Source organism: Pseudophryne corroboree, chromosome 8 (assembly GCF_028390025.1).
Source record: "Pseudophryne corroboree isolate aPseCor3 chromosome 8, aPseCor3.hap2, whole genome shotgun sequence".
Lineage (NCBI taxonomy): Eukaryota > Metazoa > Chordata > Amphibia > Anura > Myobatrachidae > Pseudophryne > Pseudophryne corroboree.
In genome coordinates this window covers 267749050-267772776 of record NC_086451.1, presented here as the reverse complement: position 1 = coordinate 267772776, position 23727 = coordinate 267749050, and the positions used below count along the sequence as shown (strand labels likewise).

Sequence of the window (23727 nt, the reverse complement as noted above, 5' to 3'; positions counted from 1 at the left end):
TCTCAGCCTGCGTTCCACCCTTTCCTTCATTCTGTGTATCTCAGTCTGCGTTCCCCCATTCCTTCATTCTGTGTCTCTCAGCCTGCGTTCTCCCTTCCTTCATTCTGTGTCTCTCAGCCTGCATTCCCCCCTCCTTCATTCTGTGTCTCTCAGCCTGCGTTCTCCCCTCCTTCATTCTGTGTCACCCAGCCTGCATTCTCCCCACTCCTTCGTTCTGGGTATCTCAGTCTGCGTTCCTCCCACTCCTTCATTCTGTGTCTCTCAGCCTGCATTCCCCCACTCCTTCATTCTGTCTCTCTCAGCCTGCGTTCCCCCCTCCTTCATTCTGTGTCTCCCAGCCTGCATTCTCCCCCTCCTTCATTCTGTCTCTCTCAGCCTGCGTTCCCCCTCCTTCATTCTGTGTCTCTCAGCCTGCATTCCCCCCTCCTTTATTCTGTGTCTCTCAGCCTGCGTCTCCCCCCCTCCTTCATTCTGTGTCGCTCAGCCTGCGTTCCCCTTCTTCATTCTGTGTCTCTCAGCCTGCGTTCCCCCTCCTTCATTCTGTGTCTCTCAGCCTGCATTCCCCCCTCCTTTATTCTGTCTCTCTCAGCCTGCGTCCCCCCCCTCCTTCATTCTGTGTCGCTCAGCCTGCGTTCCCCCCTTCTTCATTCTGTGTCTCTCAGCCTGCGTTCCCCCTCCTTCATTCTGTCTCTCTCAGCCTGCGTTCCCCCCTCCTTCATTCTGTCTCTCAGCCTGCATTCCCCCCTCCTTTATTCTGTGTATCTCAGCCTGCGTCTCCCCCCTCCTTCATTCTGTGTCTCTCAGCCTGCGTTCCCCCCTTCTTCATTCTGTGTCTCTCAGCCTGCGTTCCCCCTCCTTCATTTTGTGTCGCTCAGCCTGCGTTCCCCCTCCTTCATTCTGTGTCTCTCAGCCTGCATTCCCCCCTCCTTCATTCTGTCTCTCAGCCTGCGTTCCCCCTCCTTCATTCTGTGTCGCTCAGCCTGCGTTCCCCCTCCTTCATTCTGTGTCTCTCAGCCTGCGTTCCCCCCTTCTTCATTCTGTGTCTCTCAGCCTGCGTTCCCCCTCCTTCATTCTGTGTCTCTCAGCCTGCGTTCCCCCTCCTTCATTCTGTGTCGCTCAGCCTGCGTTCCCCCTCCTTCATTCTGTGTCTCTCAGCCTGCATTCCCCCCTCCTTCATTCTGTCTCTCAGCCTGCGTCCCCCCCCCCCCTCTCTTTCACTCTGTGTCTCTCTCACTCGAGGGCGGCAGCGGTGTTTGCTATTAACACCCGCTAACGGCAGCTAAAATGTGAGCGGGGAGTACGGTGTACTGGCGGACAGATTACCCAAGCGAACCGCCACACTTGCAGGGCTGGGGAAAGGAAAAGCAAAGGTTGAATTAAGTTTCCCCATAAATACAGTACATTTGCAACCAAAGACTATATTTGTAAAATATGACAGGTCTGGAGAAGGTTGAGAGTGTTTTAAGTAAAACGTGTAAGAAGTGTTAGGGTAAGGCTAGTGCAGGCTTGGGGGCAAAGATTATGTACATCTATCTTTGAACGATACAAATTGTTCATTGTTATCATTCTCAATAATCAGCACTTTTTTACATTTGCTTTTTTACTTCTTTGCCTTAACATGAAACACACACACACTAACACACACACACAAACACACCACAGGCGTATTAACAGAGGAGGCCTGTGGCCATCCTCCTCCGTCGGGGCCCCTCCTCTGCAGCTGACGCCTGTCAGTACAATAGAGTCTGAGCACTAGAGTGGCACAGACTCTAATGCGCATGTACAAATCTCCTGGGAATGGTGCTGCAGCCATTTTCCCAGAGATTTACTTACTGTGCATGCGCAAATCTCTGTAAAAAATGTCCACCGTGCCATTTACCGGAGATTTGTTGAGAGATGCTACCGCCGGTGGGGAACTCTAGAGAGATGAGTAGTTAAAAATGGATGCAGGGTGTGTGGTGAGAGCCCCCTGGATCTAGGGGCCCATGTGCACTGCACACACAGCACCCATTATAGATACGCCACTGACCAGGGCCGTAACTAGGGGGGGCTAAGGGGGCATGTGCCCCGGGTGCAGGATTTGAGGGGGCGCTGAGGAGTTACAGAGGAACAGGTTTGTTTTTTTTTAAACCGGCAGTGTTGTGCTGCTCCAGTGAGACAGCAGACGGCTCCCGGAGCAATGTCTCTGGCCCACCTGTCTGCCTGCAGCTGCCTCTGATGCTGTGCAGGTGAGCTTCAGTACCTGGGATCTCTCCTATGTCGGCTACTGTCTTAAACTGTCGTCTTTGCCATGCAGTGCTGCAACTAGTGTGCGGTGCACTGTACAAGATACAGAAGGGAGCTGTTGGTGCTGTTTTTCAGCAGGCTATGATTACGGCTGCCTGCCCAGCACCAACCGATAACAAGCTGCAGGCTACACCACACTGCCCTAGGCTTATGCTTGCTAACAGGTGCAGCCACCGATGTTACAGAAATCAAAGGTTCACTTTGCTAGCTGTCCACTTAACAGTGGAACCTTAGAGCCTGGACAATCTCCAGGCTCTCACCGAGTATAACTACAGCAGCTTTATGGTAAGTTTAAAGACAGACTTTATTATCGGCACTGTGCTCCCAGGTAGCAGTATCAACCTCCGCTTTGCCTCCCAGATGGGGGGATTTGGTGTAGTATATAGGGTATGTAGTGTAGTGTACAGGGGCATGTAGTGTAGTGATGTAGTTCAGCATGTAGGGGATGTAGTATATCAATATAGTGCAGTGGATAGGGGAATGTAGAGCAGTGATGAAGTGTTATTATATAATGCAGTGATATAGTGCAATGTATGGGGACACACAGGGGAGCATGTAGTGGGGCATGTGACGCATAGGGCATTTGAGGCACATAGGGGAATATTGTCCAATAGTATCCCCCTTTTTTTTTCTTCAAAAAAGTATGTTAGTCTGACAAGGTTTTGTTTTGTTTTTTGGGGGGTGGGTGTTTGTTTTGGGGGGCGGGCGCCAAATTACTGCCTTGCCCCGGGTGAAGAAAATCCTAGTTTTGGCCCTGCACTGACACACACACATATAGAGTGACATTCCATTTTCAGTGCGTGTTGGGGTAGTGGATGTTATAATGGTAAGGGGGCACTGCAATGTGGCATAATCTGAATTTGATACTGTGATGTGGTATAATATGAAATGGAGGACACTGTAATATTACATAATGTGACTTGGAGCACTGTAATGTGGCATAATTTCAACTGGAGGGCACTGTAATTTAGCACAATATGAACTGGAGGCACTATAGTGTGGCATAGTATGAACATGAAGCTATAGTGTGGCATAGTATGAACATGAAGCTCTACAATGTGGCATAAGATGTACTGTAGACACTGTGGGCAAGATGTATCAAGCCTTGGAGAGCAATAAAGTTGAGTAGATGCCCAAAGCAACCAATCAACATTAAACTGTAATTTCAAAGACTGTGTTAGATAAATGACAGAAACTGAGTGGTTGCTATATGAGCAACTTCTCCACTCGACCAAGGCTTGCTGCATCTCCTCCATAGGTGTTGAAATGGGGGGGAGGGGGCTGCTCACCCCCCAAAATATTTCAGAGGTGCCAGTCAATGTACTGGATCACGGGACGCAGTGCAACCACCATCAAGGCTTACGACACACTTTGTCAGGAAGGAGATAATCCCCTTTCAGGCTGCTCCACCTCCTCCCTCTATACAGCCCTTCTCCACCTGCCTCCAGGGCCTGCCTCCACCATGCATCCAGCTCCAGCTCCTACAGTGTGTGGCTAGTTACTGTGGGCTGGCCCTTCCTCTGGGACCAGCCCTGCGCCCTTCTCACCTCCCACTTCATGTGATCCTGCCCTATTCTCCCTCAGCTCCCCCTTCATCCTTTCTCTCCCTCCCTCGCAACCCCCCCCCCTCCATAGATATAGATATCTATATCCTATATAACAAAAGAGTAACACTGCTGCTCACCACTATAGGGGTAATTCCCCTACCCTAATTCTACTCTGACCCCTAACCCTAATAACCTAACCCAGACTAGATGGGCCAAATGATTCTTATCTGTCATCAAATTCTGTTTCTACAGTATGTACTGCCAGCACTACAATGGGACATAATGTGTACTGCCAGCTCTTCAGTGGGAAATAATGTGTATGTAATGTGTATGGGCAGACCTACAACGGGAAATAATATGTACAGGCAGCCCTACAATGAGACATAATGTGTATTGGCAGCACTACAATGGGAAATAAAGTGTACAAGCAGCCCTACAATGAGACATAATGTGTACTGACAGCACTGCAATGGGACATAATGTGTACTGGCAGCCCTACAATGGGACATAATATGTGCTGGCAGCACTACAATGGGACATAATGTGTACTGACAGCACTGCAATGGGACATAATGTGTACTGGCAGCCCTACAATGGGACATAATATGTGCTGGCAGCACTACAATGGGACATAATGTGTACTGACAGCACTGCAATGGGACATAATATGTACTGGCAGCACTACAATGGGACATAATATGTACTGGAAGCACTACAATGGGACATAATATGTACTGGCAGCAGGGTAAGACTGGCCCACAGGGGAAACCCCTGACCGAGGGACCACTCCCTCCTCTAGGGATCAGACTGTGCACTTGAATTATATATTATACATATGTTACATAATAATGCATAGGACTATCATGTATTTTCTACAGTGCATTCATCTGGTAAATTGTCATGCATGGAATATGTTTATAATGGGGCACAGACGATACACTCTCTCTTGGTTAGCCAAGCCTATATGTTGGCTGGCCACACACTTAAGCATGGGCCCCTACCACTGCATTCCCCAGGTGGGCCTTTCATGCCCCAGTGCAACACTGAATGGCATCCCTACAATGTAACATAATGTGTAGGGGCAGCACTACAGCGGATCATAATGTGTTCTGACAGCACTACAATGGGATATAATGTTTACTGGCAGCACTACAATGTTACATAATGTGTATTGGCAGCCCTACAATGGCATATACTATGTACTGGCAGCCCTATAATGTGACATAATGTGTACTGGCAGCCTTACAATGGGATATAATGTTTACTGACAGCAGTACAATGTGACATAATGTGTACTGGCAGCACTACAATGGGATATAATGTGTGCTGGCAGCACTACAATGTTGCATAATGTGTATTGGCAGCCCTACAATGGCATATACTATGTACTGGCAGCACTACAATGTGGCAGAATGTGTACTGGCAGCACTACAATGTGGCATAATGTGTACTGGCAGCCCTACAATTGGATAAAATGCGTACTGACAGCACTACAATGTGACATAATGTGTAGGGGCAGATCTACAATGGGAAATAATGTGTACTGGCAGCTCTACAATGGGACCCTGCTGGTCACATTGCCTCCCCCTAGATCCCGCACCCTTACAATCCCGACAGTCGGCATGCCGACCAACTGGGACTATTCCCACTCATGGGAGTCCACGACATCCATAGAGTAGGAATAGTATCCAAGGCGTCCGCAGCATGGGGAGCCCACAGTGAGCTTATTGCGCTCGCCCCCCCTGCCGGTATTCCGCTGCCGGGACGCCAGCATCGGTATGCTGCTCGGCGGTCTCCTGACTGTGGTCACGCAGTACAAACCAAGCACCACGATGGGATATAATGTGTACTGGCAGCCCTACAATGGTACATAATGTGTACGGGCAACCCTACAATGGGAAATAATGTGTACGGTCAGCCCTACAATGGGAAATAATGTGTATGATCAGCCCTACAATGGGAAATAATGTGTATGATCAGCCCTACAATGGGAAATAATGTGTATGATCAGCCCTACAATAGCATATAATGTGTATGGGCAGCCTTACAATGGCACATAATGTGAACTAGGGCACTACTATCAAGGAAACATTAACTAGGCCACTACTATGGTTCAGAAAAAGAAATAGGGAACTACTATGGGGCATAAAATTAACAACTGCTGTGGAGAGATGCCTCTCTAGAATAATAATGTTGCTATGGGCCCAAAAAGCTCAGGTCATGCCCCTGTATATGCTGATATCTCTCTATCAAAAGATGAAATACCCCTGAGGCAGCTGCAAGGAGCAACATGTCAGAAGCATGGTCACCCCAGCCAACACCTTATAAAACTCTTTGTTGTACTGTAGTATTATTACTGTGGCTGAGTGCAGAGTCAGCCCTATGCATAGGCAAACTAGGCATGCCTAGGGGAATGCATGTAGAGTGACCATATTATCCCTTTTACCTGGGACGCTCATTGATTACACAGGTTCTGTGGCTGATTAAAACCAGCTGAAATGCAGGCTTGAAGTCAGCCAGCCGCAGAACCTGTGTAATCCATGAGCGTCCCAGGTAAAAGGGATAATATGGTCACTCTACATTGCATATCAAGCCTAGGTTTGGCATATCTTGACAGGGGCAGAATCGGTTTTGTGGGGCAGCAGATGGATCTGCTGCTGGGCAGGTCCAGTGCTTCCTCTCCCGGGCCGGCTCAAGGTGCCTGCTGCATGGTAGGGCCCACTTTGAGCATCTTCAGAAGTAGCAATCGTGCTTGGTACATCTTAAGTTGCACCATCGGACACACAGTTGAAACTTCTAGCAGTCCTATGGCAGGTGCAGTATATTTGTCTGAATCTGGCCTCCATTGTGAAGGTTTCTGCGTCTCCTTACACAACCACTGTCTGTGACATGCCTGCTCCCATAAGACGGAACATCTCTGTGCATGCGATTAGCCACCCTTTTGATACCGCCCAGGAAAGCCCTATACATTTACAATACATGTCTGCTACTGCGCGTCCAAATTTGCCCTGACTGTATGTACACATTCGAGATGCCCAGATGAACATTAATAACATTGCTCCACTGCGTTCAACATCGCCGCTGCCTCCGATTCAGGCCCTATGTATTTATACAGTTTGTTTTAGGGAGTAAGTTATATTGTGCCTCACTGTGGGAGGCAGAGCCGGCCTTAGGCATATGAAAACTAGGTAAATGCCTAGGGCATTTGGTATGCTTAGGGGCACCAGCAGCTTCTGCTGATTAAAATGATATGCGGCATGCCTATATTCTGTGTGTGACTGCGGCTGTATCTGCATACGAAATGCTACGTTGCAGTGTATTCATGGAAATCACTGTAATGTAGCATTTCGTATGCAGATACAGCCACAGTCGCACACAGAATATAGGCATGCAACATATCATTTTAATCAGCAGAAGCTGCTTATGCATCCTAGCCACATAGTAATGCAAATAATATGATGCATTTTCATAAACAAAAGGCACCCGATGTTAGCAGAGCTGCCAGCTGACTCATGCCAGGCATCTCCTGCAAAACTAGCGGCGGTGCTAGGGGGCACCAGCCAAAATCTTGCCTAGGGCATCATATTGGTTAGGGCCGGCTCTTGTGGGAGGGGAGCCATACAGGGGCCCAATGCATACAGTATATGGTAAAACTGACACTTGTGTAGTAGTATGATATACCCTGTATGGACAGATCCACGTGAAGAACATCCTGCCCACGGAGAAAACATCCGAGGCAACCATCTGCGGTGAACTGCATAGGTCACCGATGGCAGGGTGTGCAATAAATGGAGGTATACATTACAGGACTAGCACACAGTGGGGTGGAAAACTGGGATAACATTTTTTTTTATAAAACTATAAATATCCTTGTCTCATGGGAGCAGTGCAGGTGGATATGAGAATGTGGGGAGCACACTTAAGTCAGACGGAAATATACCTGCTGAGCCTGGCACTCTACTCCCACAGCTTCCTGCTCACCTTTAGGGCAGTGACGGTGGGGTGAGGCAGGTGAGGCAGAGCCTTTCCTGGCATACTAATGTTTGTGCAAGAGTTTTGACTGTATAGAGTATATGAAAAATTCAAAGACTATGTTTGAAATATCTTCTTTGCATTATTCTAATCAGTTTTATAGCCAAACCTCTGGAGTAAAAGGTCTATGGCAGGTGAGGCACTGTGTATCTTTTCAGCACATCTCTGATCAAACCTCATAAAATTTCCAGCATTATATACTGCTGCACCTGTGTATACTGCTCACATGCACCCTTTGGCTCATATATTGTGTGTAAATCTGGCTCTGGTGCTAGACAGTGCCTCCTGAGCCATTTAACTCACTGCACGTCCCTGCTTTACGGGTAGGCCTGGGGGGCAGTCCTGATGTTCTCAGCCAGAGTGGTGGTAGGCCTGGTCCTGGTGTTCTCATAGCAAAGGTGAGGAGAGGCCACATAATGGGGGTCATTCCGAGTTGTTCGCTCGCAAGCTGCTTTTAGCAGCTTTGCACACGCTAAGCCGCCGCCTACTGGGAGTGAATCTTAGCTTATCAAAATTGCGAACGAAATATTAGCAGAATTGCGAATAGACACTTCTTAGCAGTTTCTGAGTAGCTCCAGACTTCCTCGGCATCTGCGATCAGTTCAGTCAGTTTCGTTCCTGGTTTGACGTCACAAACACACCCAGCGTTCGCCCAGACACTCCTCCGTTTCTCCAGCCACTCCCGCGTTTTTCCCAGAAACGGTAGCGTTTTTTCGCACACACCCATAAAACGCCCAGTTTCCGCCCAGAAACACCCACTTCCTGTCAATCACATTACGATCACCAGAACGAAGAAAAAACCTCGTAATGCCGTGAGTAAAATACCTAACTGCATAGCAAATTTACTTGGCGCAGTCACACTGCGGACATTGCGCATGCGCATTAGCGACTAATCGCTCCGTTGCGAGAAAAAAATAACGAGCGAACAACTCGGAATGACCCCCAATGATCCTAAGTTCTGTGGTTGTAAGTAACGCAGTCCTTCTGTAGCACTGTTGGTTTGCTCTTTGTTCACCTTCTGCTTTCCTTCGGATTAATGCTGGTATAATAATGCTGCAGTTGATTTTAAGCTGGCACAGCATAACTAGACACTTCATATACTAGACACCCTAGCGTCCTAAAGAACTGGCGTCCTAACATATACTGAAACAATAAGGCTACAGAAATATGTGTTCATGCCTACCCCCCCCCCCCACACACACACACACACACACACACACACACACACACACACACACACACACACACAGCAACCCTCCACCTCCAGCAAAATGTGATAATCAAATCTAAGGTCAGCAAACCACACTCAATCCCTATACATTCTTGACATAGGGCCTATCTCAGACCTGATCGCAGCAGCAAATTTGTTCTCTAATGGGCAAAACCGTGTGAAGTGCAGGTGGCGCAGATATAACATGTGCAGAAAGAGTTAGATTTGGTTGGGGTGTGTTAAAATAAAGCAGACAGTATTTACCCTGCACAGAAATAATATAACCCACCAAAATTGAATATAGGCAGAAGCTAACCAGGGCATAGGGATGTCCACTGCTGTCCCTTCATTTCCATCCAACGGCATACAACTGCTGAAACTGTACATCGGTACCATCGTCACATATCGGGTCATCACGCATATTCTGAGTGCCTCAGAAGACGCTCAGGCTGAGCTGCTCTCCTGGGACGCAGGGAGCTCTCCATTAGCAAGTAAGATCACAAATGCTAATTCATGCATGTCCAGAAAGCACCATTTGACATGACACGCCTGCATTTACCATGACCACTACCAGTTACCACCCCCAGACGCTGCTGACTATGCGACTAATCCCTTGTTGCGACTGCCATTAATGCCCCTCAGAGAAATGCAGCTCGGAAAAAATTTGCACAACTACAACCCTTTACACTCAGCACAGGGTAAATCCGCCCTACATGCTAGGCCCAAAGCTGACATGCAAACGCTTCACTCAGGAGTGAAACGCTCGTATGATAAGGGTAGCCCCTTGCCTGCGCAGCCTAGCTGCAAAGGCAGACGGCTAACTGCCATTTTTGGATTGCAGCAGCTGCGTGTGCCGTCACACAGGTGCCGCGGCCCACCCCGCAAATGGTCTGGACATGCCTGCATTGTCTGTCCAGACCACGCCCCAACACCGACCCCGAAACGCTGACGTGATGCCCCCTCCCACAAATGCATCTGCCTGTCATTCAGGCAGAGGCGTTCACTGTCGCATCTCACTGCGTGTGCACGCGCAGCGCTGCTTCTGCGTGTGCGCACACTGAAAAGGGCTTCAGCATGTGATGCGTTCATTTAATTTACTTTTACCTTTTTTTTTTTTTTTAAAGGACACAATTACAGTGCAACCGATAAGTATATCTAGGGCCTTATATTTGTGTCAATTTGTTTAAAATCTATAAATGAGTGATTTCAAAGCCCTCTACAATATATCTGGCCATAGTTCTACTTGTTCTGTAGTGTAGTTGTAGTGAGCCATAACTGAATCTCCTGTCCACACATGGAATTTAGAGCTCAGCATGATAAAGTTTCCATGACTGAGGATTCCCATAATCACTTTGCCTCTGGGAATAATATTAAATAGATTTCCATCTGTCTTTTGTGAGTGGAAAACATACTGTTTCTTCTGGGAAAAACTGCACTTAAATAAATATAACCTGTGCTAATTTGTGAAAAATATGAATGTTGAAAGTCACTCTATCTAGCTATCTATCTATCTTATAAATGAGAACGTCTGTTTGTTTGTTTGTTTGTTTGTTTGTTTGTTTGTTTGTTTGTCTGATTGCGATAAACTCTGAAACCACTGAACCGATTGTAATGCGGTTTTCACCATTCTGTAGGTAATTTTCCCAGGCAGGTTTTAGGATAAGTATCATTACTATCGGTCATCAGGGGGCTGTGGGTGAGTCTCCGTGAGGAAGGTGTCCCCTGCACTGCTCTCGGCAACTTCCACCTGAGCAGAGCCAGGTACTGCAGCTAGTATTTCCTATACGTGAATCATACATACTTTATATTGTCTCTGACTGTCACAGAGGGGAGGCTGAGCTCATAGTGCGCGGTCGTTGGGAGTTAATGCATGGTCATGTGATCTAAAGCGCAGCTTCACCTGATCTAATGGATCAGATACGCAGTATCAACAGACAGTGGGGAATTGCGGGGGGGAGGGGAGGGGGTTAGATGACACAGTGGGTGACAAAGAACCCAGAGGCAGTGGGGGGGGGGGGGGGGGGACGACGACACAGTGGGTGAGAGAAAACACAGGGGTAGGGGGTGACACAGTGGCTGAGAGAAAACCCAGGGGTAGGGGGGTGACACTGTGGCTGAGAGTGAATACAGGGGTAGGGGAGGGTGACATAGTGGCTGAGAGAAAACTCAGGGGTAGAAGAGGGTGACACAGGCGTGGGAGAGAACCTAGTGGTAGGGGGGTGACACAGTGGGTGAGAGTGAATACAGGGGTGGTGGAGGGGTGTGACACAGTGACTGAGAACGCAGAGGTGGGGGAGTGACGCAGCAGCTGAGATAAAACCCAGGAGTAGAGGGGCGACACAGTGGCTGAGATAAAACCCAGGGGTAGAGGGGGGTGAGACATGGGTGAGAGAACACAGGGGTAGAGGGGTAACACAGTGGCTGAGAGAGAACACAGGGGTAGGGGCAGTGACACAGTGGCTGAGAGAAAACTCAGGGGTAGAGGGGGATGACACAGGAGTGAGAGAGAACACAGGGTGGGGGGGTGAAACAGAGGGTGACAGAAAACACAGGGGTAGGGGGGTGACACAGTGGCTGAGAGAAAACCCAGGGGTGGGGGGTGATACAGTGGGTGAGAGTGAATACAGGGGTAGGGGAGGGTGACATAGTGGCTGAGAAAAAACACCAGGGGTGGTGGTGGTTGGGGTGTGATATAGGGGCTGAGAGAGAACACAGGGCTAGGGGGGTTACACAGTGGCTGAGAGAAAATCATGGGGTAAGGGAAGGTGACAGTGGGTGAGAGAGAACACAGGGGTAGGGGGTGTCAAAAGGCGTGAGATAGAACACAGGAGTAGCTGAGTGGCACAGTGGCTGAAAGAAAACACTGGGGTAGGGGGGTAACAGTGGGTGAGAGAGAACACAGGGGTAGAAGGGGTGGCACCATGGCTGAGAGAAATCCCTGGGGTAGGGGCGGTGACACAGTGGGTAAGAGAGAACACAGGGGTAGTGGAGGTGACACAGTGGCTGACAGAAACCCCAGAGGTAGGAGGGTGACACAGTGGCTGTGAGAGAACACAGGGGTAGGAGGATGACACAGTGGCTGAGAGAGGACACAGGGGTGGGGTGGTGACACAGTGGCTGAGAGAGGACACAGGGGTAGGAGGGTGACAAGCTGGGAGAGAACACGGGTAGGGGGTGACACAGTGGCTGGGAGAGAACATGAGTACAGGGGTGATACAGTGACTGAAAAAGAACACAGAGGTGGGGAGGTGACACAGTGGCTAGGAGAACACAAAGATAGTGAAATAAATAATGGAGGGCATAGAAAGGGAAAAATGGCAGAATGAGGATAAAGTTTCAGGCACGGAGAAGCAGAAGGGGGCACAGCGAGGCAGCAGGGGGTACAGACAGAGGCACAGGCAGAATGAAGCATAGTTGAAGCACGGACTGAATGGGGCACATATAGAAGTATGGACAGACAGAATATCTAAATCTCTTTGCACATGTTACATTGCCCCACCTGCTGTGCAACATGGTTTTGCCCATTAATGTGCTTTTGATTTTCTAAAAGAACCTAAGTCCTTTTATATGTATAAGTGGCACTACTACTGTCGGCATTATGTGTAAGCGGCACCACTACTGGGGGAATTATGTGTAAGTGGCACTACTACTGGAGGCATTATGTATAAGCGGCATTACTACTGTGGGCATTATGTGTAAAGGTGATTACTGCTGTGGGCATTATGTGAAAGCGGCACTACTACTGTGGGCATTATGTGTAAGGAGCATTACTACTGTGGACATTATATGTATAAGTGGCTCTACTAATGTGGGTATTATGTGTATATGCAGCACTACTACTGTGGGCATTATGTGTAAGGGGCACTACTACTGTGGGCATTATGTGTATAAGAGGCACTTCTGTGGGCATTATGTGTAAGGGACATTACTACTGCGGGCATTATGTATATAAGTGGTACCACTACTGTGGACTTTTTGTGCAAGGAGCATTATTACTATGGGTATTATGGGCCTAATTCAGACTTGGTCATAGATGTGCTACATTTAGCACATCTACGATCAGTCTTTAGACATGCTGGGGGGAAGGGACCCAGCACAGGGCTAGTCTATGCAGCATGTCAGGCCCGATACCCGCCGCACAAGTACAAAAGCATCGCACAGCAGCGATGCTTTTGTACTGGAAGAGTAGCTCCCAGCCAGCGCAGCTCCTGCGCACTGGCAGGGAGCTACTCATCGCTGCCCGGGCTGCAGCGGCTGCATGTGACATCATGCAGCCGCCGTGGCCTGCCCTTCCCCAGCGGTATGGGCATGCCTACGTTATCGGACCACGCCCCCTAAACAGTGGCCAAACGCCGCAGTCCCGCCCAGCGACCGCCTCTGCCTGTTAATCAGGCAGAGGGGATCGCAGCGCTAAGACAGCCTTTGGCTGTCTGGCATGCGCCGGCACACTGCGGCGCTGGCGCAGTTCAGACCTGATCGCTGCTGTGCGACAACACACAGCAGCGATCAGGTCTAAATTAGCCCTCATGTGTATAAGTGGCAATACTACCATGGGCATTATGTGTAATGTGCACTACTATTGTGGGCATTATGTGTATAAGGGACACTTTGTGGGCATTGTTACTATTGTGTGTAGTAACATGTATAAGAGACACTATTGTGTGTCGTAGTGTGAATGAGGAACACTACTATGTCATGTAACATGAATCGGGCACTACTTATAGGCTTTTGTGAATAACATTGTGCTCCTGTGTTACATAATTTGAATTGGGGGTACTATTGTGTGGCCACTCCCCTTCCGTGTGAGACCATACCCCTTTTGCAGTACGTGCCTTCTGAGCACGATATCCCTTTATTAAATATAGAAATTTGGGTATGCAGGCACTTACCAGTAAATTCCAACAGGTATTTATTGATAACTCACAGAGACATAAAGACGGTGTGTCGACGTTTCGGTCATCACATGACCTTCTTCAGGACATCATACAATGACATCAGAAGGGCAACTTCCAGTGCAACACCATTCACCATATGTCACACAGGCTTCCCTTAAATAGCAGAGGCAGGCCCAAGCCACTCCCAACCAGTAATTGCCACAGGAAGTGCCTCAAAAGGCACTAATTTCTGCACATAAGCAACTATCCTAATAAGGACCTATACCCTATATGGGCGATTATGCTATAGTGTGAATCATATCTTAATAATACTTAATAAAACATCCCAAATTACATAAAAACATACAAACCACAACCGGAAGTGTCATGCGTTCCACAGACTGTGGAACGCATCCCGACCGGAACCGGAAGTGACCTTTATTAAATATGGGAGGGAGGGTGCCAATTTATAGTTTGCAGGGGGCGTCGAATGCCCTAGCACTGACCCTGCTCTCACCTCCCATTTTGTCCCTCCAGCAGTCCTGCACCTCCATAGCCTATTACATTCCCCTGTGTCCCACTCCCTTCAGCAGTCTTTCTTCCCCCGCTTTCCTCCAACAGACTCTTACCTCCTCCTGTGTCCCTCCAGCAGCCTCTTACCTCCCCCTATGTCTCACCAGCAGCTTTGCACCTCCCCCTGTGTCCCTCCAGCAGCCTTATACCTCATCCTGTGCTCTATTCTCGCAAGCAGCCTCTCATCTCCCTTTATGTCCCACCAGCAGCCTCACACTTCCCCATGTCCCACTCCCTCCAGGAGCCTCTCACCTCCCCATGTCCCACTCCCTCCAGTAGCCTCTCACCTCCCCGTGTTCCACTCCCTCCAGTAGCCTCTCACCTCCCTGTGTCCCTACAGCAGCCTCTCATCTCCCCCTATGTCCCTCCAGCAGCCCTTTAACTCCCTCTGTCCCACCTGCAGCCTCTCACCTACCTCTGTGTCCCTCCAGCCAGGTCCGTCTTTTAGTATGGTGCGCAATGGGCAGTTACCCAAGGGCCCCTGGAATAAAATGGCCGTAGGCTGATAACTGAGGGTCCCCTTCTTCCAGGGGTACCAGATTTTTGAAAAACGGCCTCTGGGAACCGGAGATATCAGACTTTAAAACAGTGGTCCCCATCCAAGCCTGTTAATTGCTCTTCCCAGCCAGTCATCTCGGGTTCTGTCTGACATAGAGGTTTTTTTTTTCTGAGGGTATAATCCAAAAGCTGGGACTCCGCTTTCGGTGGACACTGGCAGCTTGTTTCTACTATGCCCAGAACCAGAGATATCAGCCTTCAAGCAGCTGGTCCCTGATCCAGCTCCACACGCCTGGTATGCAGTTTTATATTTACATTGGTGGATTGCTCTGACCCCTGAACTCTGATCCCCAAGTCCCCAGCACCTCCTGAAAGGTGGGACTCTAGTTTTTTATCACATTGAAAGCTGAGAAATCTATTTCCAGGAACTGGTGATATCTGCAGTCAAGCAAGCTGCCCTCCTAATGGAAAAGGATGAATATTAAGCCCAATCCACATTCGACCCCTCCCCTGCGGGTTGGTATCGTGTGACTGGTCACCATATCGACGGTGGGTTCCCGGCATTTAGATGCCCGGTGGGAGGGGGGCGAACAGAACGAAGCCACTTGCAGACTCGCCACGCTGTCGGCTCGGTTCTATTCCCACTCTATGGGTAATTGTGAATAGTCCCTGTTAGTCGGCATGCCAACTGTCGAGATTGTGAGGAGGGCGGGATGTAGCCATCGGTATTGCGACCTCGCCGGTCACATAACTACATCCCCTACCCTGCGTATTAAACACCCTGGAAGTCATGTACCGGGGCCCCTTCATTCAGCCCAATGCCCCCTTCTACAGTTTAGGGTTCTCCCTCCCAACCCATCTCCCACCATCTGTGCAGTAAAGAAGTAATTAGCAGAAATTATTACTCCAGGTTCTACATGCCGCTGATAGCACCCCACACCCCTACCGCTGGAGGATGGGCAGGGGCCCCAGTGTATTGCTTTGCTCAGGTGCCTACACTGCTGTTAAGACGGTCCTGCCTCCAGCAGCCTCTCACCTCCCTGTGTCCCACTCCTTTCTGCAGCCGCTACTCCTGTGTCCTTCCATTAGCCTCTCACCTCCCTCTGTGTCCCTTCAACAGCCTCGCACCTAGCGGTGTCCCACTCCCTGCAGTCCCAAGTAGCTTTGAGAGACAAGGGAGCTGAGTGATAGGGCGGTAGTTTGTGAGAGAGTTAGGGTCAGAATTTTGTTTTTTCAGAATGGGAGTAATCACTGCATGCTTGAACAGTGAAGGAAAAATACCATTAGAGAGAGAGAGAGAGAGAGAGAAAGCGAGAGATTACAGATGTTAGTTAAGGTAGGGATGGGCACTGAAGACAGAGCTTTATTTATTTGGATGGGTAAAGGATCAAGAGGAGAGGTAGCAGAGAAGCAGGATGAGAAGAGTGATGATACTTCATCTTCATTTGTGGGATCAAATGAAGAGAGAGTGCCAGAGGGTTCAGGTAAAGAACTGAGCAGGTCACTGGCTGACGAAGAGCATACCATTTTATCTCGGATCTTATCAATCTTCTCCTTGAAGTAGGAAGCAAGATCTTGTGCCTTGATAGCGGTTGGTGGGGTAGGTGAGGGAGGATTCAGAAGTGATTTGAATGTATTAAAGAGTCATTTGGGGTTAGAGGCTTAAGCAGAGATGAGAGTTTGGAAATATGTTTGTTTGGCAGTGTCCAGGGCATTTCTATAAGAGTGGTAGACAGTCTTATATGTGAGGAAGTCGCTTGAAATACGAGATTTACGCCACTGACATTCAAGTTTACGTGTGAGTTTTTGTAGATGTCCTGTTAATTTAGAATGCCATGGTTGACATCTAGGCCTACGTGGAGTGTGATAGGTAGCTGGAGCCACTTCATCAAGGGCTATTTCTAGAGTCTGGTTCAGGTGTGATACAGCCATCTCAGGAGAGATGAATGCAGAAATAGGTGAAAGCAGTTGTTGGAGTGAGGTGGAAAGTTCTTGAAGATTAATTGTGTTAATATTTCTGTGGGTTTGAGGAGGATTGGAGGACTTCAGCAACACAGAGTTTGAATTAATGGAGGAGAGCATGCAGGTGATAAGATTGTGATCTGAGAGGGGGAAAGGAGTGTTAGTGAGTTCAGAAACAGAGCATAGTCTGGTGAATACTAGATCAAGGCAGTGGCCCTCCTGATGAGTAAAGGAGTCAGTCCATTTGGAGAGGCCGAGAGAGGAGGTTAGAGAGAGTAGTTTGGAGGCATGAGCAGCAGATTTTGGACAATCAATAGTGTCGAAGTTGAAAAATATTGCAGTACCCACATCACGTACAAACTACACACAGATGGCCTCCGTGTGCGTACTTGTTCTGCCGTGCGTGCGCATATTCGCAATTTGTGTATGGTCGCTCCCGCGGTCCTGCGCACTAGCGCGTGGTATGGGTATTTACGGTAGAGTTTGTGAATGCATAGAAAAGCTATCAAAACACAATACATATTTAATCCAAATAGTGCACAATGTACACATAGTCTCCCTGCACCACACCAGCAAGTTACAACAGTTTAAATGGTATCAGAACAAAGGGATTCACCTTTACAGGATAGGAGGGGACAGAACAAGGTTATAAGGTGGTGTTTGGTATCCAGCTGTAGGGTATTTTAAGGGTAATATTCCGGTGTTGGTTTGCAGAAGATCGCACGTTCCCGCGAATAGTTATGTCCAGGAGCAGAATATAGATATAAACTGTATTTACTGTACATTTGGTATGCGGCGGGAACCCAGAGGAGACCACCCACAAGTGCATCTGGAACAGACATCGCCCACCTATTCAAACCAACCTATGACCTCTCCTGTACTGTAAATGACCATCCCTGTGTCCAATGGACAAAGAGATTACAGTATCCATTGTGTTAAGTTTTGGAAGATTGTATAAAAGAGCCAGCTGCAGGCCTGGTCAGACACAGTCTCTAAAGGTTATCTATCTAGATGATGGAGGACCAGACTGGGAAGCGCGGCGAAAACCAAACACGTATGTACCATTGACTGTAGCCATTATTCTATTGTATTGTATTGCTTTGTTATTGTAACCCCCTTTCAGTAATAATATTTTGTGGTGTCGGAACCCGGCATTTTAAATACAAACTGGTGTCGTGTTTTCCTTTCCCTGCTAAGGTTATAAGTGTATTACTATCACATGTATAGCTGTTAAGGGTTCACGGTGTATCTTTGGGTGTGTACGCACTGAGTGTACTTAGTACAGCCAGCGCAGCGTTTGTACGCAAAGTACGTACACGGTACGGGGCTCTGTACCCTAATGGTGTAATAAGTACGTAGGTTGAGGATTAAGTATAGCGGCCGCAGCGGCTCCATTTAAAGTGTATAAAATGTCTTTTTAAAGTGTTGCTTTTAGTCCTGTACGTAAACCAGCGTTTACAATAGCAATATTGAAATCACCCATGATGATGGTGGAGATGTCAGAGGATAGGAAGTGAGGGAGCCAGACTGAAAGATCTTCCAGAAATAGTTTGGGATGCCCAGGTGGGCGATAGATAGCTGCAATACACAGAAAGAAAGGAGAGTAAACCCTGATGGAACGTACTTCAAATGATGTAAATGTGAGTGATGGAACCTGTGGTAGAAGAGTGTATGCGAAAGATTGGGAAAGTAATAATCCAACCCCACCTCCTTTATGGTTACCAGGCCAGAAGGTGTGTCGAATTGAAGACCACCATGTGACAGTGCTGCAGGGGAGGCCGTGTCTGATTGTGTGAGCCATGTTTCTGTTATAGCCAGCAGATTGAAAGTTGTTAGATATGAAGACGTCTTGGATGGATGTTAATTTGTTACAAACAGAGCGTGCATTCCATAAGGCACATTTTAGTGATCTGGAGGGTGATGGAAGACGTGATGTTTATGAGATTAGCTTGATTTCTATGTTGGTAAACAAGAAAAAGGTGGAAGGCTGCGCTAAATGAATATGATATGACAGCAGTAATACTTGATCTATTGATTGTACAATTTATTAATAAAAGATAATATCACTAATTCTTGTGATAAATATATCATAAAATGCATGCAACATAAATGAAATTTAATAAAAACATACAATAAGAGTATGAGAAAGGGTTACCCAATTAGCCAGCAATGAAGGAAATTTGTGAATGGAAGAGTCCGTTCCAAATTATTCCCCCAGATCAATCTGAGTCCAGTATATGTGGGCGTTTAGGAGGTAAGCAGTGTCCCATATAATAGCAAATTACCGCTAGAGGAATTGGTGCTCCTGGATTTTAGATGGTGAGCTCCTCATGCAATGCGGAATGTGGAGATGTCAGTCCAGTCTGCTATTTGAGTCCTCCAATTACATATGATGATCCGGTTTTTGGATGGGATGGTTCGGTCTTCCAATTGATAGTGTCTGGCTTTGGGTCCCTTGTGCACCTGACGCGTTTCGCTGCGTTCAACTAGCAGCTTTTTCAAAGCTGCTAGTTGAACGCAGCGAAACGCGTCAGGTGCACAAGGGACCCAAAGCCAGACACTATCAATTGGAAGACCGAACCATCCCATCCAAAAACCGGATCATCATATGTAATTGGAGGACTCAAATAGCAGACTGGACTGACATCTCCACATTCCGCATTGCATGAGGAGCTCACCATCTAAAATCCAGGAGCACCAATTCCTCTAGCGGTAATTTGCTATTATATGGGACACTGCTTACCTCCTAAACGCCCACATATACTGGACTCAGATTGATCTGGGGGAATAATTTGGAACGGACTCTTCCATTCACAAATTTCCTTCATTGCTGGCTAATTGGGTAACCCTTTCTCATACTCTTATTGTATGTTTTTATTAAATTTCATTTATGTTGCATGCATTTTATGATATATTTATCACAAGAATTAGTGATATTATCTTTTATTAATAAATTGTACAATCAATAGATCAAGTATTACTGCTGTCATATCATATTCATTTAGCGCAGCCTTCCACCTTTTTCTTGTTTACCTACTTTGTAGGGGTGACTCCCCTTAATCTAAGGCAGCAGCTCGGTGAAACACCTTATACCTAAAGCGCCTGAGCACCCTCGGGTAACCAAATTTCTATGATTTCTATGTTGCTGTGAATCAGCTGAATGTGAGCGATGCAAGTGGTTGGGTCCTGGATTTGGTGAAATGTCACCAGCTATCAGAAGCAGAAGAGAGAGATAAATGTGGGTGTCAGAGGTTTGTGAAAGTTTTTTATGGTGAGAGGTTGTAGATATTATTGTCAATGAATATAGGGAAGTAAAAAGCTCATGAGTGTTAATAAGAGGGGAGTGAATAATTGAGAGGGGCAACATGTACAGAGGGGTGAGTTGCTGGGAGATTGAATGATGAATACTCCATGAAGTGCAATGCAGAAAATCAATATGTGGTACATGGTTCATTTGAAATTAAAGCAAAGTTATCTAGGCTTAGAGTGTAAGGTTTTACTTGTTAAAGTTAAAGTTCAGGTGCCTGTTTACTGGTGTTGTTCCGCTGTATGTTAATTGAGCATGACAAAGCAAAATGACAAACACAGGTATGTACAGTCACATGCAAATCACAATATAACTGGTTTTATACAAAATTGGTTGCATTCTGTTCTTAGAGGTCATGAGGATTATTGCTTGAAGGATATATACATAGGTGTAAATGCACAAATTATTTTGTTTGAGGATGAAAGGAAAGGTGGTTGTTTTGTTGCAACGTTTGTTGGATGTTTCTGTCTGTTTTTGTCCTGTTTAAGTCCTGGGTAAGTCTATATTGTAATATTTTCTTAACCCTTTTAAAACAACCCTTCTAAGACAACCCTGTTCAGCCTAGCATCTTTCGATATACTGTATCTTTAGATGTGTACCCAGCCTAACAGACTGTGGGGCTAATTCAGACCTGATCGCTGCTGTGCGTTTTCGCACAGCAGCAATCAGGTCTGAACTGTGCATGCCAGACAGCTGACGGCTGTCTCAGCCCTGCGATCGCCTCTGTCTGATTGAGGCAGTCAATCAGACAGAGGCTGTCTGACTGAGGCAGTCACTGGGCGGGAGGGGGCGGGCCAGCAGCGTTTGGCCGACGTTTAAGGGGCACGGTCTGGGCAACGCAAGCATGCCCAGACCATTGGGGGAGCGGGCTGCCGCGGCTGTGTGACATTACACGCAGCCGCTGCGACCCTCACAGCGTCGGGTAGCTCCCTACCAGTGCGCAGGAGCTGCGCTGGTGGGGAGCTACTCTTCAAGTACAAAAGCATCGACACAGTGCGATACTTTTGTACTTGTGCGACGGGGCAGATCCAGACATGTGGGGCGGACTAGCCCTGTGCTGGGCGTCCCCCCGCATGTCAGGGAAGCTGATCGTAGATGTGCTAAATTTAGCACATCTATAATCAGGTCTGAATACCTTTGATAAAGCTGCTAGTTGACTGCAGCGAAACGCGTCAGGTGTACCAGGGACCCCCGCCAGGAATTGTTCTGAAGGAGGACCAAACCATTCCCCGAACTTTGTCCAGACGGCCTTACCAAATTCTCAGACTGCATACAGCAATAATTGCATAAAGGACTGTACCAACCGTAACGCATGAGGAGCTCTCCACCAAAGAATCTGGAGCACACTACCCTCTAACGGTAATTAGTCCACCCATTGGATATTGCTTATTTCTGAGACTGTTGTCTATGCTGGACTGTAACACTACAGGGGAAAACATCTTGGAACGGTCACTGCAAAAAACTCCACAATTCCACACTTTCTACCTGGCGAATTGGGTAACCCTTTAGAAATGTTTTTTGAAACATATAAACTATACCATTTGTTTCTGATATGCATTTAGTTTTTAATATATACCTATTGTACCTATTTTAGGAATAAAATTGTGTTTTACTTATTACATTATTATTGTTATATTCATCAAATTCAGCGCAGCCTCACTACCTCTTTTCTGTGCATTGTATACGGGAGTGACTTCCCCTTTCCTGAGACTGCAGCTCGGTGAAATATCTCCTACCTAAAGCGCCCGAGTACCCTTGGGTAACCAAATTTTCTACAGGTCTGAATTTCCCCCTGAGTTGGACAGAAGTAATGCTGAATGAAGACAGCAGTAAATTAACCTGTTAAAAAAAAAACAACATATGGAAGCTACAGACTTAAATGCATATCATTTTAATCATACATACACAGATAATAGGGGTCATTCCGAGTTGTTCGCTCGTCGACGATTCTCGCTATATTGCGATTAGTCACTTACTGCGCATGCGCAAGGTTCGCAGAGCGCATGCGCTTAGTTATTTTACACAAAAGTTAGGTATTTTACTCACGGCATGACGAGGATTTTTCATCGTTCTGGTGATCGTACTGTGATTGACAGGAAGTGGGTGTTTCTGGGCGGAAACTGGCCGTTTTCTGGGAGTGTGCGAAAAAACGCTGGCGTTTCTGGGGAAAACGCGGGAGTGTCTGGAGAAACGGGGGAGTGTCTGGGCGAACGCTGGGTGTGTTTGTGACGTCAAACCAGGAACGAAACTGACTGAACTGATCGCAATGTAGGAGTAAGTCTGGAGCTACTCAGAAACTGCTAAGAAATTTCTATTCGCAATTCTGCTAATCTTTCGTTCGCAATTCTGCTAAGCTAAGATACACTCCCAGAGGGCGGCAGCTTAGCGTGTGCAATGCTGCTAAAAGCAGCTAGCGAGCGAACAACTCGGAATGAGGGCCAATATTCCAATCAAAAAGGTACAATAACTTATAGAAGGGCTAAAAGTGATCATTGATGAAATTCTGGTGCATGGGAAACGAGCCAGGAGTGATGCTCAGTTCATATCTGCCTAAACCTTTTTTTGTTCCTACTGGTTCTTGATTATTAGTCCTGTATTTCTTTTGAGACCTTTCTCATGTGTGATTACCTAATTACGATTGCGATGCGACCGCATTTTAAGCGATAGGACCCACCTACGCATGCACAGGTCCATCCTGCGCATGCACCCGCAGTTAATGCAGTCGGCCTGCATTAACTGCGAACGCCTCTGCCTGATTGACTGCAGAGGCGCTCACGGGGCGGGCAGGAGCGGTGACAGAGCATTTTCAGGGCAGCGCGGCAGAGAAATGGGGGCGTGCCATCTGCATTTTAGGTGCAGCACAATCGCAATGGGTGGGCGTTGGGTAGCATGCTGGGCAGCCTTGCCCTGTGATGGGTGGCCCCCATCATGCGATTGCAAGGATTGCAGATTCTGCTAAAAATCTGAATCTGCAATCCTTACTGAATTAGGCCCTACATTCATCAGGCAGTGTTCCTTTTTTAGCAAATAAAAATAAAGTACTAACTATACATTTATACTATTTGTTGCAAAAAACGTGCATCTTTTATCTTGTGATTAGGTATTTCCTTACCCTTGAGTAGTCATCAGCCTCCTAGTAAAGCTCCACTGAAGAACACAATCTGTGGTGATATCACAAAGTCCAAGACTTGGTAGATGTCTTGTATTCAAGAGAGAAGTGGTTATCAGAGATCATGCGAGGAGAAGATCAATAATAAATCTAAGAGAGCGTGAGGGGAAGTATTACAACATTAAATAATAAAGAGGTTGGGGGCTGCATGGCGAGGACAGAGGCCCAACACACAGTCAACACCTCCAAAATGCACACCGGGAGCGTGGCATTGTGGGCATGAGGCCACACCCCTTTTTGCATGAGCTGAAGGACTCCGCAGTGGTGCC

General features: G+C 47.4%; 1 protein-coding gene across 2 annotated transcripts in view; it reads left to right on the top strand.

Annotated features, from left to right (window-relative positions):
* ATP1B4 (ATPase Na+/K+ transporting family member beta 4) overlaps positions 1-23727 on the top strand; it is a 129056-nt gene that overhangs the window by 77453 nt on the left and 27876 nt on the right. The gene's annotated exons all lie outside the window — the stretch shown is intronic.